Source organism: Calliphora vicina, chromosome 2 (genome assembly GCF_958450345.1).
Source record: "Calliphora vicina chromosome 2, idCalVici1.1, whole genome shotgun sequence".
Lineage (NCBI taxonomy): Eukaryota > Metazoa > Arthropoda > Insecta > Diptera > Calliphoridae > Calliphora > Calliphora vicina.
In genome coordinates, this window is record NC_088781.1 from 52,434,886 (window position 1) to 52,453,380 (window position 18,495).

Sequence of the window (18,495 nt, forward strand, 5' to 3'; positions counted from 1 at the left end):
CAACGGCAACATACCTGGGTATGTTTTGCATTTTTAAAATGATGTAGCTCTGAATTGGATAATCTTGAAACGACTTGAAATTTCTTGATGTCCTAGCCCAAACTGATTTCCGCAATTGTCCCAAGTTTGGTTAGGATAGGATCACCCGTTTGGAAGATAAAGCCCATTTACAAAGTTGCACACTTACGTCAACAGCATATATACCTGGGTATCCATAGTAAAACGCATGGAAATATAATGATAAAATTGAAAAGCATAGTATTGTTACGAAATTGTACTTGAATTCAAATATAACGATTTTAACGGCTGATTTAAAAGTAGTATAATGCTTTCAAATAGCAGTGCTGTAATAGCAAATTTTAACATATCTGTGGGCATTATTAACATTGAATAAAAGCTTTCAGTTGACCATTGATCGTAAGTTGGCAACGCTGTTTGCTGCGACCGTATATTCGAATTCGAATATTCAGTTAAAGAACATTGTTGAAAGTACACCTCAGATGGCGTATGTATTAAAAAGCTGTAGACAGTTAAAGAGCAATCTAGAATACAGATGGCAGTGTTATAAATAGTGGCAGAGGTTGCAGTAGTGAGTGAGTTTATCAGAGACGCTATTCAAATAAACATCAACTGTGTGCATTAAAGTGTGCTGTATTTTTCAAGTGAATTCGTGTACATAATAAAGTGTGTCTGTATTTCTGCGAATTTATAAACGTGTATAAAAAACATTGATTTACTATTTAATTCTGTGGTTGTTGTACATTTTAAATAAATAAATAAAGAGTTGTTACAATTTTTAAACTACTAAACGGCTTTTATTTGCAATCAAAAGTATCCGGTTTATTTAAAGGAAATAAATCAACGTTTTGAATAGGTTAAAACGTAACAATATTTTTTCAGCGGTTCCAAATATATCCCGATTTTCTCCATTTTTCTCTTATTGGACTAACAGCAAATGTATGTATATGTCAAACCAAAACAAGAGTTATTTAAAAATCGTGACTGACTCCAAAGTTATATGTATTTGAATTTAAAGAAGGCGATTTTTCGCTAGTTTTTGCGAAAAATATACATTTTTTATTTTTAAGTTATCTAAAAAATTTCAAAGGAATTTATACTTTTTGAAAAGCTAACTTTACACTAAATATTTTAAATGAAAATAAATTTAAAAATTCTTGATACGGAGGGGACCAGGTCCATTCAAATAAGGCCTTTTTTATGTAAAATTAAAATTTAGGGCAAAAATTCTCAAATCTCATAGTCGATATCAAAATAAAGTAACCTATTTTAGATGACCAAATATGTTCTTAATTATTTTGTAATGGTTTCCGATAACCCAGCTCCTGGTGTGGATATATAACTGTAAAATTTAATTAAAAACTATTAATAAATAAAAAAATTATTTTAATTTGAAAAATTTGTATCTTTGCAAATACTCAATAAAAAACATTTTTTGTCATACCTACACAACCACTTTTTTCAAAAAACAATGACTAAATGTAAGGGTAAAACTGGTTAAGCTACGTTTCCGCGTACACCGTAATCGGCACCGAAAACGAAATTCCATACATTCGTTTCAGAAAATTTTTTCGGTGCTTTATCATAAAATTTTTGAGCCTTTTGTCTTTTATGCTAACGTCATGCCATTCACCATACAAAACGTATGAACATACCCAGGCATGTTACTGTTGACGTGCGTAAAGCAGTTCTGCTGTTGACATAAAGGTTAAGACCTTTGCTATTCTGCAAAAAACTCATCCAAGATAATCGGCAACTCTAGTCATAGATTTTTGACCCTTTTTTTGTCTGTGCTATACAATCCTATTCACATAGTCTGCTATTTAAATTTCAGTATTTTCCTGGTTAACAGGACTTTTTGAATTTCAAGGCTCTTAACTGAAAGGACAATACTGCTTCTGTCAACAGACATCTGCCAGTTGACTCCTTTCAAAATTTGAACAAACTGTGTCATTTAGTTTGTGTTTGACAGCCATTGATAGAAGACTACTTCGTGACTTGACGAGAAATTGGAAAAAAAAGTGAATTTCGTCTGTTCACTAAGCGTTATTCTTTGCGAAAAAAAAACCATAACTCAAATAAAGGCTAAGCTTGATAAATACTATGGAAACTCTACACCATCAATTTCAATGGTAAAAATGTGGTTTACTGAATATGTTTGTAGCCGTACAAGCACAGAAGATGCAGAGCGTTCTGGACGCCCAGTGAAGGTCTCTACACCCAAAACAACTGAAAAAATCATGATTGTTGGTGTTGGCCGATCGTAGATTGAAAGTGCGAGAGATTGTGGAAGCCATAGGTATTTCACATAGCTCAGTGGTTTCGATTTTTGGGATCACTTGGGTATGAGAAAGCTTTCCGCAAGATGTCTACGAAATGATCCCTCTTCCTCCCATTTCCTGGATTTAATCTCGAGTGACTATTTCTTGAGATTTAACTCCAACGATGAAGTTATCTCACAAAATATTCTTATTTTGAGACCTCCACAAATCTTATTTTTTTGAAGAGATAAAAAAATTGGATAAATGTTGGACAATGTCCATGCATGGTGCTCAATTTTATATCTAAAATCCTACGTTTCATCAAAAAGGCACGGACTTTTTGTCCCAACCACGTAATATATATGTATATCGTAGTCCTTTCACGTAATTAATAATGGAGGCCTGGTACTTTCAAAAATGTCAATGTATTATTAACTTAATGTAATTAATTTCGGTTCATTAGTTGTTATTTCATTTGGGACTGACTTTGTAACGCCTCAATTAAACATAAAAAATATTTAATAACATTGTTTACCTCCCACATTTTATTTATTTGTTTGAATAAAAAAAAACTGGAGTCACTTTGTCTGCCTTCAACTTGCATAATTAAATCCAAATCAAAAAAAAAAAACGTCAATAGAAAAAATACGATTTAAATAAAACTCCTCTGTGCATGCAAAATACGTAGAAAAACCTTGAAATACAATCGATTCTTGGAAAAAAAGTATAACAAATTTTTCTCTTACTTTAGACGAGTATTATTGTTTGTATTATTTTTATTTTTTTGCATTGCGATGATGGTGATGAAGAAACTTTGTTAAAAATAAAACCCGGAAGTTAAACAAACAACAATAAAATGTCAATCTATTTAACACAATAAGAAAAATGCGTAATTTATCTGGAATACAAATCTGTGAGATCATTGTTGATTTTGTCAATCATTGCAAAAACAGCACAAAATGCCAAAGTTATGGATGACGACGACGACAACTGACACATCTATTCCAAATCAATTTATGCATTATAACAACTACTAACTACATACATCTCAACATCAATAACATTCCCAACAATTAGCCGCAACAATTATTCACTATTAAAGAATTTTCAATGCATAAAATTAAAAAATAAAAAAATAAATACATATTTACAAAACAAAACTACTAAAAATAACTGAATAACTGCTCGAATCTGTTTGGCCGTGTTTGGAATTCTAATTAAATGAAAAACCCACAAAATCATTAAACTACAAAGAACATAAGAAACGATAACGTCTCGTTTGGAACAAAACAACAAAAAAAAAAAAGAAACAACATCTAGAAGATAATAAAGAAATGAATAAAACACAACTCAAACAGACTAAACGAAACAGAGGAGGGGGAGCATGAGTATGAAATGTAAAACACGATGGTGATGATGAACATGATGATGTCGATGTTGAGGATGATGTGAAAGCAACGTTGAACAGAAATTACAATCATAAAATCACAATACATAATTGAATTTTAACAGCCGCAAGACTAACAGACAAGACAAGTCTTATGAACAGATGCAAAAAGTACAATCCCAACCAAGCCAGCCAAATTTCCATCCATCTAACCATCCAACCATCTATCTATCCACTCACTCATCCAACAGACAACGACCATTAAAAACACGAGACTTACGGTAGCCAAAAATGTACTTATCAAGTCTCTTACAATACTTGTGCTACAAACTGGACTGGACTGAACTGGACGTATGCGTTCATAACACACACTCACTCCAACATCTACTTACTGGATTGTACACTTTTGGATTGCGTTTTACTTGCCACTATTACTGTCTGACGACCAGCTCAGGATGGGACGGGACTGGCCGGGGGGGTTTTTTAGGAAACCAAAATACGAAAAAAAGCTTTGATACAGTTGCACAATTTTGCAAAAGGCATAATAACAAATAATGAGATCTCATACCTATAAACACTCTACTCGCCAGTAATAAAAGCAACAACTACTATGTATTCGTACTCACACTTACCCAAACACTCAGTTCCAATACAGCTGTATACAGTGGTGGTTAAAGACATAGCAGATTATTTTACACAAATTACAAGATTTGATTTTTAGGCCTCTGCCTAATAGACCATACAGCTGTTCTAAGAGACTGTCACGAACTACTGATATTACATATCATTTAGGATGAAAACTAGTTACATAACTAGTTCCGTGAATTGTTATTTTTACACGTGCATGTCCTAAGCAGGGGGTCAACTGACCGTTTTGGACACACTACAAAATATTCGTTTAAAGTGACTACACTCTAGCTTAGAGCCACTTAATTGATAATTGTCTTAACGCTAGGTTACGTGGGATGTAACCAATTGACTTCTCTCTGCACTACAAAAGCACATATGTGCCAAATTATATCAAAATATATCAAAACAGAGATGATAACATTTTATTGGCCGGCTTTAATAACGTGATGCCTTTTATTATTGGTGTGAGAGCTTAGGCGATGGGTTCGGTACTATATTTTAACAAATCTGCAGGTATGCCGTCGGGACCAGGGGCTTACGTGCGAAGAACTTCTGCAAAATTTGGTGTGGCAGTGGAAATTTATATTCTTGGCAGGCGTCAGCTTACATGTCAGGGTTGAAACTTTATATTTCATATCGTATCATTTGAAATTTAGTTCCATAACTTTTATGTAAAATATTCATTAGGGGGATTCAAACGGTCTACTATTAGGTCGTATTGTCATAATGCCGTAAAATATTATTTTAGTTTAAACAAATTATTTTTGTGTTTCAAACAAAAAAGTTCTAAACTAATTAGACTTTTTGAACTATGTTTGCAGCTCAACAACAATTTGTTTAAACTAAAGTAATATTTCACGACATTATGACAATACGACCTAATAGTAGACCATTTGAATCCCTCAATTGTTTAATATTTTGTTGAATAGACCAGTTTTCCAGTGATTTCCGAAAAATGCGTCTCATTCTATTCGTTCCAAATCTTTCCATCAATTTTCAATGGTGTTCAAGGCAGGCAACTGGAGAGAAGAATATAGTGGTTTTAGTACATTACATAACAACCCTTCCTTTACAATGACCGCTATACATACGTTAAAAGTCGTGATTGAGTAACACCGTCCATGATTCAAAACCTACCACAAGAGCAATATATAATAACACAGGGCAACAAATTCGAAATATTTTTAGATGCTTTTTAAACCACTACACAATTTTGATGTATTGTGGTTCCAGTAGTACAAATATGGTCCAAATTTTAAATTCTATGGAGAAGAAAAAAGAGTTGGCAACCCTATAACGTAGAAGTCAAATTTTTTGAGTGCTTAAAGAATATTTTATAAAATCGCATAAATAAATATTTTTAATACATTTTATATCATTTGATAACTTTTTTCTTATAAACTGAACTGTAAGTCATAAGAATAATATCAAATATGGCAGGAACAGGCCGCCGTAGTACAAAAAATACAAAAATGATATGTGGTCGGTGCAGTTTGGAAGTGGATGAAGATGATAATTACATTCAATGTGATAAATGCGAAAAATTTTTACATGCAGTATGTTCAATGTTGGATAAACCACAATTTGATCGCCTAATGAATAATGATAAAGAAGAATACATTTGTTATATTTGTAACGAAAGTGGTGGAAACCTAAAAAATGAATTAAGTATAATCAACACACAGCTAAAAAAACTTGATCAGCTGGATAGTTTAAAAGAGTCAATGCAATTTATGTCAAAGCAATTTGATGACATTTCGCAAGGTATAGCTGGTAACAAAAAAAAGTTAGAGGAGATACAAAAAGAGAATAGAGTTTTGAAAAATGAAATTAATGATTTAAAAACTTCTGTGAAACATCTGAATGAATATAGAGTGAAAAATGATTGTATCGTCAATGGTATTGAAGTAGATGACAAGTCGGATGCGGTAGAAACTATGGTAGAACTTATGAAAAATGTTGGTGTGGACTTATAGCCGGACGACATAGACGATGCTTACTTTCTAAAGAAAAGAAATAATTCTACTAAAGAAAATAAAAAACGATCGATGGTCGTAAAGTTTAACAATAAAAAGTCTAAGCAAACGGTTATGTCAGCAAAGCCCAAATTATTAGAAAAGGAGAATACAAAGTCTGTTTATGTAAATGACTTTTTAAGTAAAGAAACACTTACGCTACTAAACTATGCAAGAAGTCTTAAATCAGTTGGGTACAGCAGAGTTTACGCTATGTCTGGTAGAGTTTATGTCAAAAAAAGTGAATTGTCAAAACCAAAATTCATTAAAACTGAAGAAGAAGTGGATAACTTATTGCTAGAATCAACTACAAATAGACAACGAAGATCTGTACGACATGGAAATGCTGCTGAAGACATTAATGATGATGAAGCCCGTTCTTCATTTATGACGCCTACTTAAACATACACGTCCAATTATATTTTTGTTTAATTTTTTTATCTTTTTTATATAATGAATCCCAATCAGTATTTTAAATCATTTATATCTTTTGAAAAATATTTAAAAACATTAAAAACTAATTTTCTATGCATTGTATCTTTCAATATTAGAAGTATTTCATCTATTTCAAAGTTTAACAAGTTTAAAACACTAATTACACAATTTCCCAGGATACCCGATATAATCTGCATTCAGGAAACATGGTTTGAAAGCAAATTAGTTCAACTTTATAATATTCCGGGGTATACTTGCATTCATAGTTGTAGAAGTGATAGTTATGGTGGAACATCTATTTATGTGCGAGGAAATATTATATATTCTGTTGAAAGCTGCAACAGTAATGATTTTATAAATTCAATAGTAATATCATTGCAGAATCAAAAAGTATATGGAAAACCAATTAAATTAGTATCATTTTATAGATCGCAGAAGTGTGAATTTAGCAGATTTTCATCGTTTCTAGAAGATTGCCTAATTCAGTATGCTCAGGGTCCATGTATTTTTGTCGGTGATAGTAATATAGATTTTTTGCAAAACCCTTTGTCACAGGATTTGTCATATCTTCTTGAATGTTATGACTGTAGAAACTGCCATACGCTAGTGACTCGTCCTAGTAGTTCAACGTTAATTGATAATGTTTTCTGTAATCTACAAAATGTTATTGAAATTGATTCAGTTGAATGTAGTTTGTCAGACCATAATCTGATATATTGCAGACTTAATTTGAAAACAACAGCCCAAGATATTACTGAAACAACAAAATATCATTGCAATTATGATATTGTTAAGGATTATCTCAACCATAACATGAATTTATCCACATTAACAGGAGATCCCAACAGTGACGCGTCACATCTTATTGGTTGTATTTCAAACGCAGTTGCTCAATCAACTGTAGAAACAAAAAGAAAACAATTTTTAAAATATGAAATTACACCTTGGATCAACGGTAATTTGATGGCACTTATTGAGTATAAGAAAAAACTTCTTAGAATAAGGAGAAAAAGACGATATAGGGATGATATTGAGCAGATTATTAAGAGAATCAGCAAAATTATTAAAACAGCTTGTAAAGATGCTAGGATAAACTATTTCCATGATAATTTAAGTAAAATGCAACATGAACCAAGAAAATGTTGGAAATTTTTGAATCTTACTCTTGGAAGAAGTTCGAAGTCTACCATTAATTTAAGAAATTCTGATGGTGAAATTATAAATAGTGATTTTGAAAAAGCTGAAGTATTTAATCAGTATTTTATAAACTCAGTTACAAATTTAAAACGGCAAATTCAATCTAGCCCTGAAGATAGTTTCAATTCGCTTAGAACTTTAAGGAATCACCACAAACAATTTAATTTTCTTCTTACCAACAGCGATGAAGTTTATGATTTAATAACACATTTGGAAATGAACAAAAGCCCTGGAAGTGATAACATAACGGCAAAATGTATGCATGTTTGTAAAGATGTTCTTGCACCTGTTTTAGCAGAACTATTAAATTCCTCAATAAGTAATTCTGTTTATCCAAATGAGCTCAAAATTCATAAAATCATTCCAATTCCGAAAGAAATTAATTCTAGTGTTGTTGAAAAGTTTAGGCCAGTAGCCGTTTTGTCTGTAATAGATAAAATTTTTGAAAAAATTTTGCATTCACAACTCTCGAAATATTTGGAAAATGAGTCACTTATATATTCTAATCAATATGGTTTCAGAAAGGGCTGTGGGACTGATGAGGCGGTGATTAATGTTGTGAATTACATATGTGACTCTTTGGACAAAGGTTTTACTTGTGTTGGTGGTATTTTTTACGATTTTACCAAAGCCTTTGATCTTGTAGATCACGGAATCATGATTCAAAAGTTAAGATGTTATGGAATACAGGGTAATGATTTAGCATTATTAAAAAGTTATTTAGAAGGAAGAAAGCAGTATGTTCAAATAAATGCTTGTAAAAGTTCGATGAGTAATGTTGATTATGGTGTGCCGCAAGGAAGTGTTTTAGGCCCTTTATTGTTTTCTATTTATCTAAACGATATAAATAATCTATGTCTTAATGGGAAGATGTTTATGTACGCTGATGATTTGTGCATTTTTTACCCTTACAAAGAGGACTTAATTTTTAAAACTTTTGTTGAACGGGACGCAGCTTTAATTTCAGAGTTTGCTAGGTTGAATAAAATTATATTAAATGCCGATAAAACGAAGCTAATAAGATTCAGGCCGCAGCCAAATAGAAACAACAACAACATTATTTTTATAGATGGTAAGGAAGTTATGGAAGTAGAGACCGTTAAATATTTGGGAGTATATATCCAAAACAATTTAACGTGGCATCATCACATTCAACATCTACAAAGCAAAATATCTCCTGCACTTGGAATTTTATTTAAAATGAAATACACACTCGATGAAAAAACTAAATATATAATATTTCAAACATTAATTCAAAGCCATCTCAATTACTTGATAATGATTTACGGATTTAAAAAGAACACTGAATTAAAGTCTTTGCAAATTCTACAGAATAAAGCTTTAAAAACTGTGTTCAATCTTCCTCGTATGTATCCAACCTTATCACTGTATAAAGATATCGCTCAAAATGTTTTACCTATATATGGAATGTATAAATTGCAATTATTAATGTACGTTTTTAAAGTGCTCCATAAAATTGGTCACCATAGTATTGATTTTTTAAGAAATCAGAATGTTTTCAATACAAGAAATAACTCAAATTTAAGAATTGCTAAATGTCGTTTGGAAACCACCAAACAGAGAGTAGATTATATCGGTTGTCTGGAATTTAATAGTTTACCACAACGACTTAAAGAATGTTTAACTATTTCTTTGTTTAAAAATAGATTAAAGGATTTTTTTTTGCAAAATATTGAAACATTTGTAATATAACTTTTTTATACCCTTCACCTTCGTGAGAAAAAAAAATTTTTAAAAATTTAAAAAAAAAAATTTTAAAATTTAAAAAAAAAAATTTTTTAAATTTAAAATTTTTAAATTTTTAAAAAAAAAAAAATTTTAAATTTAAAAAAAAAAAATTTAAATAACAAACAAAAAAAAATTTTTTTTTCCAAAAAATTCAAAAAACAACTGTAAAAAAATTAAATTTTGTTTACCTAAAAATATTTAAAATTTTGAAGTATAATTTGGTGAAGGGTATTTAAGATTCGGCACAGCCGAATATAGCACTATTACTTGTTTTTATTTTATTCTTTACTAATTATTCTAATTACATACATAAAAAAATTATTGTTTTTAACAAATAATTGTTAAATTATTTTAAGTTAGATCTATTTGCCAACTTGCCTCAATAATGTCCTAGAGACGCTGAGGCTCAACATTGTATGAAATAATTTGCTGAAATAAATATAAAACTTAAAAAAAAAAAAAAGTTTTTTTTTTCAATTTTTTTTTGTAAAATTGAGAATTTTTTTTAGACATTTCTACAGATAATTTATGATAACTCAAAAATTCTTACACAAATATTAGATCAGTAGTTTCGGAGTTATATTAACAAATTTTTTAAGTGAAAATATAATTTTTTTTGTTTAAAAAACTCTTGAAAAATCGAAAACGACAGAACTTGTTTTAAGGTTTATTACTTTGTCGCAAAGCCACATATCGAGCCCTTAGCGCCAAATTATCGTAAGCGACATTTTCTAAATTTTTTTTTATTGCAAAAATTCAAATTTTATGGACCGACTGATGTTTTAGCGTTCTCAGAATATCAAAATTGTTAATAACTTCAAAATTATAGAGGTTACGATTTTATCGTAAGTCAATGTTTACATTTTACAGTAAACGAATTTTATCGTAAGCGACACATAGTGGTATAGACAAAAAAGAGGGAAATAAATCTGTAACTTCTAAATGGTTAGATTGGTTTGCATGAAATTTCACATGCGCAAAGAAGAAGTGTTCTCGAGTTCAAGTTCTGAACGTGGACCTCACGTGGACCACCAGTGCCGCGACCAAGAGCCCTCAAAGTAGGACAACTCGGGTGTATTACATTTTTAAAATGATCCAATTTCTTCGTTTGTGTTCCGATTTCCAAAAAATTACACACATAAAATCTTTTCATTGAGTGCTACAAAAGACCTAGTCGTAGCTATCAATTGTCTCTTATAGCTCAGGAGATATTCGCATTTGAAAATTAAATTTTCAACATTTTTACCCAACCTACTCCAGTTTTTTTTATAACAGCTTATCCAAATATTTTCCGATTTTTCCAGTTTTCCTTCATTGGACTAACAACATACGTATGTGTCAAATAAGAAAAGAACTATTTAAAAATAATGAATCCAAAGTTATATGCATTTGAATTTAAAAAGCCGATTTTTCGCTAATTTTTTGGGAAAAAAGAACTTTTTTTCTTTTTAAGTTATCGCAAAAAATTTCTAAGAGGATGTATAGGGAAATTATACTTTCTGAAAGCTAAGTTTTCATAAAATATTTTAAATGAAAAAAAAATTAAAAATTTTTGTTTCCGAGGGGACCAGGTCCATTCAAAAAACACCTATTTTTTATGTAAAATTAAAATTTAGTGCAAAAATTCTCAAATCGCATATTCGATATCAAAATATAATAACCGATTTTAGATGGCCCAATATGCTTTTAAATATTTTGTAAAGGATTCCGATAACTCCGACCCTGGTATGGATATTATAGCCAAAAAAATTTTAAATTTCCATTTTTGGGATTTTTCAACACTTTTTTGGGAATTGCGGGATTGATGATAATAAATTTCAAAATTCGTTTTTAGTTTTCTATTTTAAATAGAAAATTTTACATAAATGTGAAATTTCATTAAAAACTATTCATAAATAAATATTTTATTTCAATTCGAAAAATTTGTATCAATAAAGTATTCCATGAATTTTTAATTGTCAAAAGTTATAAATATTTTTGAAAAATAGACAAATAGCTTGAACGAAATTATATTATATCGCATCATAACATTTTTAATTCTATGTATAAATTTCAAAATAATCGAAAAAACCTTCTCCTGTAAAATTTGTGTTTTGTCGCTTACGATAATTTGGCGCTAAGGGCTCGATATAATAGCAATAAAATGATATATCGAAGATAAAAATCAATTGATTCTTTTCGAATTTATTCACAATTAACTGAATTCGCTCATTTTCACAAAATTTAACTTTTTTGTTTGATATACATAAAATTGAGTAGTTAATGGTCTTCATTCGATTCCCATGCTATGTACAAATTTTCACATATATATTGCGTTTTAATCGGCTCAATAGTTTCTGAGTTGTAATAACAAAATGGAATTTATTTGTTTTAAAAAAATCGAAAACGGCAGAAATTTGTTCAGATTTATTGCTTCGAATTTATTCACCATTAATCGGTTAACCGATTAATTACGGTCGGTTAACTTTTAGAATAATTCAAAATTGACAATTTTCAAATAACAAATAAACCGATTAGTTTGCGTCGATTAACCGAAATTTGTTTTTTTTTTAACTTTATATAGAAATATAACACAATTTATTTCTTAGCTCGTGAACCTTCCCTACTACCAATAGTTTTTTGAAGCCCTTTTTTAGAATGTTCTATGATAAACTTTGTCCTAATGAGTCGGAGAACGATATAGTAATAGGCGAAACTGAAGATATTACTGAAACGAGTCTTTTATCACAGCTTAAAGAAACTATTAAAGTATTCAAAATCTATGCTTACAAAAAACTAAAAAATTAACTGAGAAATTGGATATTCTGCTTAATATCGATTTCTCCATCATCTACAATCAGTGAGAGTGTTTTATCAATTCAAGTTTTATTAAAACTAAAAATAAAATCGTTTAAAAAGAAATCATTTAAATTATAATCTTTTTTTAAAAGATTATTTCAGAAGATGTTTATTTTTTGTTTTGTTGAAATGTTATGTTTTGTTTGTTTTTTATGTTTTTGTTCTTTTTTATTAACAAAATGCTTATATAAGTACACAAAATTCTTGTTTTTTCTTTCAATTTAAAATTAAAATTGAAATTATTCGGTTAATCGAATAATTTAAAATTAACCGATTATTAACCGAATAAATCTAAACATCGATTAATTATTTGCTCGATTAACCGATTAAATCAGAACCCGATTAATTGAATACCCTAGAATTCAATCATTTTCAGAAAATTCTATGTGCTTACAAGCGTGTACTTTGAGTGTAAATTTTACATGTGATTTTAACAAAAATTAAGTTTACTTCAATAATATCGGACTAACCCTGTTTGAGTTATCATAAATTATGTGGAGAAACATCTAAAAAAATCCACAATGTTAGAAAAAAAATCTATAATATTTTGTGGTTAGAGCCTTATCAGATCTTTAATCGGCGAGTTATTCCATCAAATAGAAACTTATTCCTTGTATATTATATATAACTTAATGACAAAGCTCAAAAACACAAAAAACAAAGAATAATCAAACAAATTACTCAAATAGACGGACACAAGGGTTTCCTTTACTTCCGAATTTCCAAAATAAGCTTCGATCATTAAACATTCGGAATTCGATCGGGCAAAATTACTATTATCTAAGATAAGCTCTTGGGATTGGGATTGTAGAGATATCCTCTAAAAACGTAATATTTCGTTACATGATCATGGGTATATTACTCCAAATCCGGTTTCACTCTGTTCCCTCCACTGGGGTAAGTCCAAAACAACCTAAATTCGTCCTTCACCAAACAATTGGTTATTTTTCATTACGAATTTGGATCATTTTGCCTACAGCCATCAAATACTATTGGGTGACTTATAAATGCGGGATTTACAATAGATGACGTATCTTTCGAACGCGTTTTTTGAAGGATACATATCTCTCAGTTATTCTCACTTAGTTATTGAACATCATAGTGTAAACAACAAAGCTTTTTTTTGCTTCAAAAATGTCGAATTTTGTACCAACAATGCTTTATATGCTTCATCTGTGAAACTCACAGATTGCTCACCAAAGCTTATGGTGAATATGTTCACCATATGTGCGAGTGATGGTTTGTTTGGTTCAGAAGTGGTGAATTTGACAGGGAAGACAAATATCGTTCAGGCCAGCCAAAAAAATTTGAAGACAAAGAATTGGAGACATTACTCCATGGAGATTGTTGTCAAACTCAACAAGAGCTTGCAAAATCATTGAAAGCAGCAGGATTCACCAAAAAGCAGGGAAATTGGGTACCATACGAATTGCATGTCTGAAATGATGCTTGAAGGCTATAAAAGAAAATCATTTTTGTACCGAATTATTGCAAAGAAAAATGGATCAATTACGATAAATCGAAGCATAAGTCATCGTATGTGAAGGCCGGCAAACCAGCCAAATATACATGACGTATTTGGCGGGACCAAAAGGTTCCTATCTATCATGAGCTGCTGAAATCTGACACACCATCACAAGGAACCTGTACCGAAAGCAACTGATTCATTTGAAGCGAGCATTGGCCGAAAAACGTCCGGAATATGCGGCCAGACATGAAACCATAATGTTCCATATTGACAACGGTCGGTTACATGTTGCAATATCTGCTTAAAAGTATTTAGAATGAAGTGAATTTCACCTTCATGTTCAACAAAAAAGTTATATTCTGTATTCTAACGTCCAGGTTGTTCAAATAAAAGTAAAGAGAGTGGTTTTAAAATAAAGAACTTTTCAAATGCTCCAGAATGTTACCATCTTACAAATATCAATAAAATTCATAAAATTTTAGATGAGAGTTTGGATACGATGAAGATTTCTATAGTCGGCATTTAGGCATTAGATATTTAACTTTTTAAAAGAGCTATCAAGGGATCTAATGGATACTAATTAATATCCATCGCAGTGCCCTGCGATACCATGGGATTCTATATAAGCAGATTCTGAATGATCAACCAGGGCTCATTATAAAGTTCATGTTATTCTCCAATTCAATGTCTAATAGATCAGACAGTTCACCGTATATGTCACGCAATGAAACATTATCTAGTTATCTGAGCAGCACATGTTCAGAGTTACCCGGCTTTTCTGGCCATCCTTCCTAGTGGCCTATTTCTAAGTCTATATTTGTAAGAGACTAAGAGTATACCCATTCCAAATACTATGAAATCCAGTCTAGACAGTTGTGATGTCGCGAAATCCAAATAATCCCAGCAAAAACTTTACTTATCTAGTAAGCCAGCAAGTATAATTGGAGCAAAGCGATAACTACTTATTATTTGACTGAAACACTACTTACCGTTGTTCGAGATTTTTAAAAAATTCAGGGGTCAAGCTTACAAATGTACTTACAATCAGTTGAGAAATAAGTAGTAAATTCACAACAAGAATATGTAGCTAAAAAAAAACACAAAAAATATTGCCTTGTGTGGGAATCGAACGTCACATTATTTGCTTGTGTTTGATAGTCAAGCTGCTAACTCACTGCTCCATGTACGAGTTATTTTATTGGAAGTTAACAATAGTTTTAACATCAACATATAAATGAATATGATATGAACAAAAAAATTAATGGCTTTGACAGGTGGCGAACCACTAACCTCCCGTTTTCCAGTCAAACACACTAGATAGCTGTGCTAAATGCAAAAGTTCATTACCAGCCTGTGTAAAAATAAGTACTTATTCTAGTAAATAAAATAATGTGCTATGTAACCACCACTCCTTACAAAAGAATGCATGAAATAACTAGTTGTCATTACAAAAATCTTAAACTGCTTGGCCACGACCAATGACAGTCAAGGGCTGTTACCGATGTGTGAAATGAGGATTTCAGGGATGTAACTTCGATCAGAATATTTATTTGCGGCAGTTGTGAGATGACATCTCTGCCTTAAAAACACTAATTCGAGACCATTCTTGATATAGAGATTGAAGTACATGGAGTACACACTATCTTGCAACTTAGAGCCATTTTTGTAAGGTTTAGGCCTCTTTTTCCACCAAAAAATGCGTCCACGGACAGTATCAGCATGAATTTGAGAATTTTTTTTATTATTAATGGAAAAGTATGAATCACCATCAATTCTGAGCTTTTAGCACTTACAATTTTACAACGACCACAGCCGACATTTGTCGGCTGTATGTAATTTTAAGTTAATCCATTAACATGTTTATGAAGCACATTGGAGAAACTTTTCTCTGGTTGCTTTGCAAAAACCAGAAATGTCGCAACATACAACATTGCACAATCATTTGATACAAGTATAGAGATAAATGACAGATACACCTCAATTCATGGATAGTTATCGGACTTTGAAATACAGTTTAATGTTTTCATTTGGAATACTTCGAAATTGTATTAAAATGCCAGCAAAAATGTTTCTGTTTTAAGAATAATTCTTGGATTATTAACCATGATTAAATTTTCACCGATTTGGTTTCTGTTTTGATGATATGTTTCAAGAAAAATTATGAAAATGAGACTTGATTTCACTGCATCCAGGATGATAGGAAAGAAGTAGTCAGTAGAAGCAAGAGTTAGCTTTGAAAGATGCTCATATTTAGTGCTAAAATTGTAATATTGAAAACAAAAATGAGTCTCCCCATAAGCAGGTTACTACTAAATGTTTGAACACACCTGTAAAACCACTACGTCGTATATATAGCGCGATGAAAACGACTACGACGACGATTACTACCACCACAAAAACGATGAGGCAAATGTTACAAACTCAAACAAGCACTAACAAATAAAACATAGACATACCAAAGACAACATCATCATCATCATCGGCATCGCAGACGTACAACAATTACTGGACAGGAGTTTGCAACAATTCCTCAGTACGAAACGGGAATTCAACGAGAGCGGTTGTGAAAAACGGCAAAAATCCACTAAGTAAACAAGAAAAAAAAAATAACAAAGTACTAAAAAATAAACTAAAAATTTTATATAAAATATAAAAAAAAAACAGTTTAAAAAAATCGGTAAATAAACTAAATTGAAAAGAATCAAGTGTATTGAAGAGTGTACAAATAAACAAACGAACAAATGAAAAACGTTTGGAAAAAGTAAATAATAAAAAAAGAGGAAAGAAAATTTATACAAGAAAAGAAAAAAAAATAAAACTCTTATTCAGATGCAATTTAAAATCAAGATAAATTAAAGAAAGCCCATTATAAATTGCTTGTAATTGATGATTGTTGTACAAACTCAATTTAACTCACATCAAATCAGAACAGAACATAACAGATCTTCTGCCCTATTCAGTCCAACTGATGGTTGGATTTGAAAAATACTTGGGAAAAGAGCAAGATGACTTTAAGTTTTCTCTCATTCAGCTGTTTGTTTTTTGGTGCTGGAATATTCTATTTTCAGTATATTTCAATTTATGCCACATAAACTATAACTTAAACATTACTTAGTATCCCGTTTTATTTATTCTATTTCTTTTTTTTATTATTATTATTTTTATTATGAGGCTGATGATTATTTGCGTAGTTTGTTTCTTTTTGTAGTCAGTTAGTTGTATTTTTATTATTTTCTTATTTTGTCCACATCTGGTTGGATTTAATTGAAATTAATTTGTCTAAACTATGATAATCATGGTGATGATGATGACAAGTGTCTCTGTGTGTGTGTGTGGACTCGTGAATGTGAATTACGAACATTAGCAGTCAGTCCGTCAATTTGTAGATTTTATCCGCAAAGTAAAGACCCCTAAACAGCCTTGTATGCGATCAGATTTAAGTGCAGGGGTCAATACAATTGAAACAAAACATTTACCTCCCTCACTCACTCACTCACGAACAAACCAACAAACAAACTAAAATCCAACCATCAAATACAAATGTGTGACAATCAACTCTGTCAATTAATCTGTTGTTTATACAACAATGTTTTGAAAAGATGATTTTTCACAGATTTTATCTGATTTTAGATTTTTATTTATATGTACATAAATTTATTTATAGCAGGCTTTGGGGATGTGTGATTGGGTGAAAGTTATGGAAGTAGTTAGTCTGCTACATGTTTAATGAGTCAATGGAAATGTTTATGAATCAATTAGTTATTGATTCATTAACATAACTGCGAACCTAGTTCAACTTTGAACTCCAAGAAGTTCCCAACGCAATCAAGTAAAATTCAAATGAATGTTTTTGTATGCTACCCAGTGTTAGGTACACGTTGGTTTGTTCTTAAGGAGTTCCAATAGCTTATCATTGGTGGGAACTTTTCAGTGAAGGTTTTGTACTCACGAATCATAGAGAACAAGATGGGAAAAAGTAATTTCAATTAGTCTGTTATTATGTCGATTAGTTATTGATCCATAAACATAACTGCGAACCTAGTTCAACTTAAGCGTTATTTTGAACTCCAAGAACTTCTCAAACCAATCAAGTGAAAAAATTCATCAAAACGGGGTCCCTTCGACTCTACTTGATTGTTCGCACGTAGTGAACTACCACGTAAACCAATCAAGTGAAATTCAAACCAATGTTTTTGGATGCTACTCAGTGGCAGGTACAAGTTGGTTTGTTCTTAAGGAGTTCCAATATCTTGTCATTGGTGGGAACTTTTTTTTAAAATCAGAGAAGGTTTTTTACTCACAAATTATAAATGGAAAAATGAATTTAAATTTGTTATTGATTCATAAACTTAACTGCGAACCTAGTTCAACTTAAGCTTTACTTTAAACTCCAAGAACTTCCCAAACCAATCAAGTGAAATTTAAACGAATGTTTTCGGATGCTACTCAGTGTCAGTCAGCTACAAGTTGGTTTGTTCTTAATCAGTTCCAATATCA

General features: G+C 30.9%; 1 protein-coding gene across 3 annotated transcripts in view; it reads left to right on the forward strand.

The window, feature by feature from the left end:
- Positions 1-16,383: 16,383 nt before the first annotated feature.
- LOC135950235 (uncharacterized) overlaps positions 16,384-18,495 on the forward strand; it is a 32,900-nt gene continuing 30,788 nt past the window's right edge. The window contains exon 1 of one of the 3 annotated variants that reach the window (XM_065499767.1): positions 16,384-16,759. The gene's annotated coding sequence lies outside the window, so the exon portion shown is untranslated. The remainder of the gene's footprint in view (positions 16,760-18,495) is intronic. The other 2 variants (XM_065499768.1, XM_065499769.1) reach the window with 2 other exon arrangements.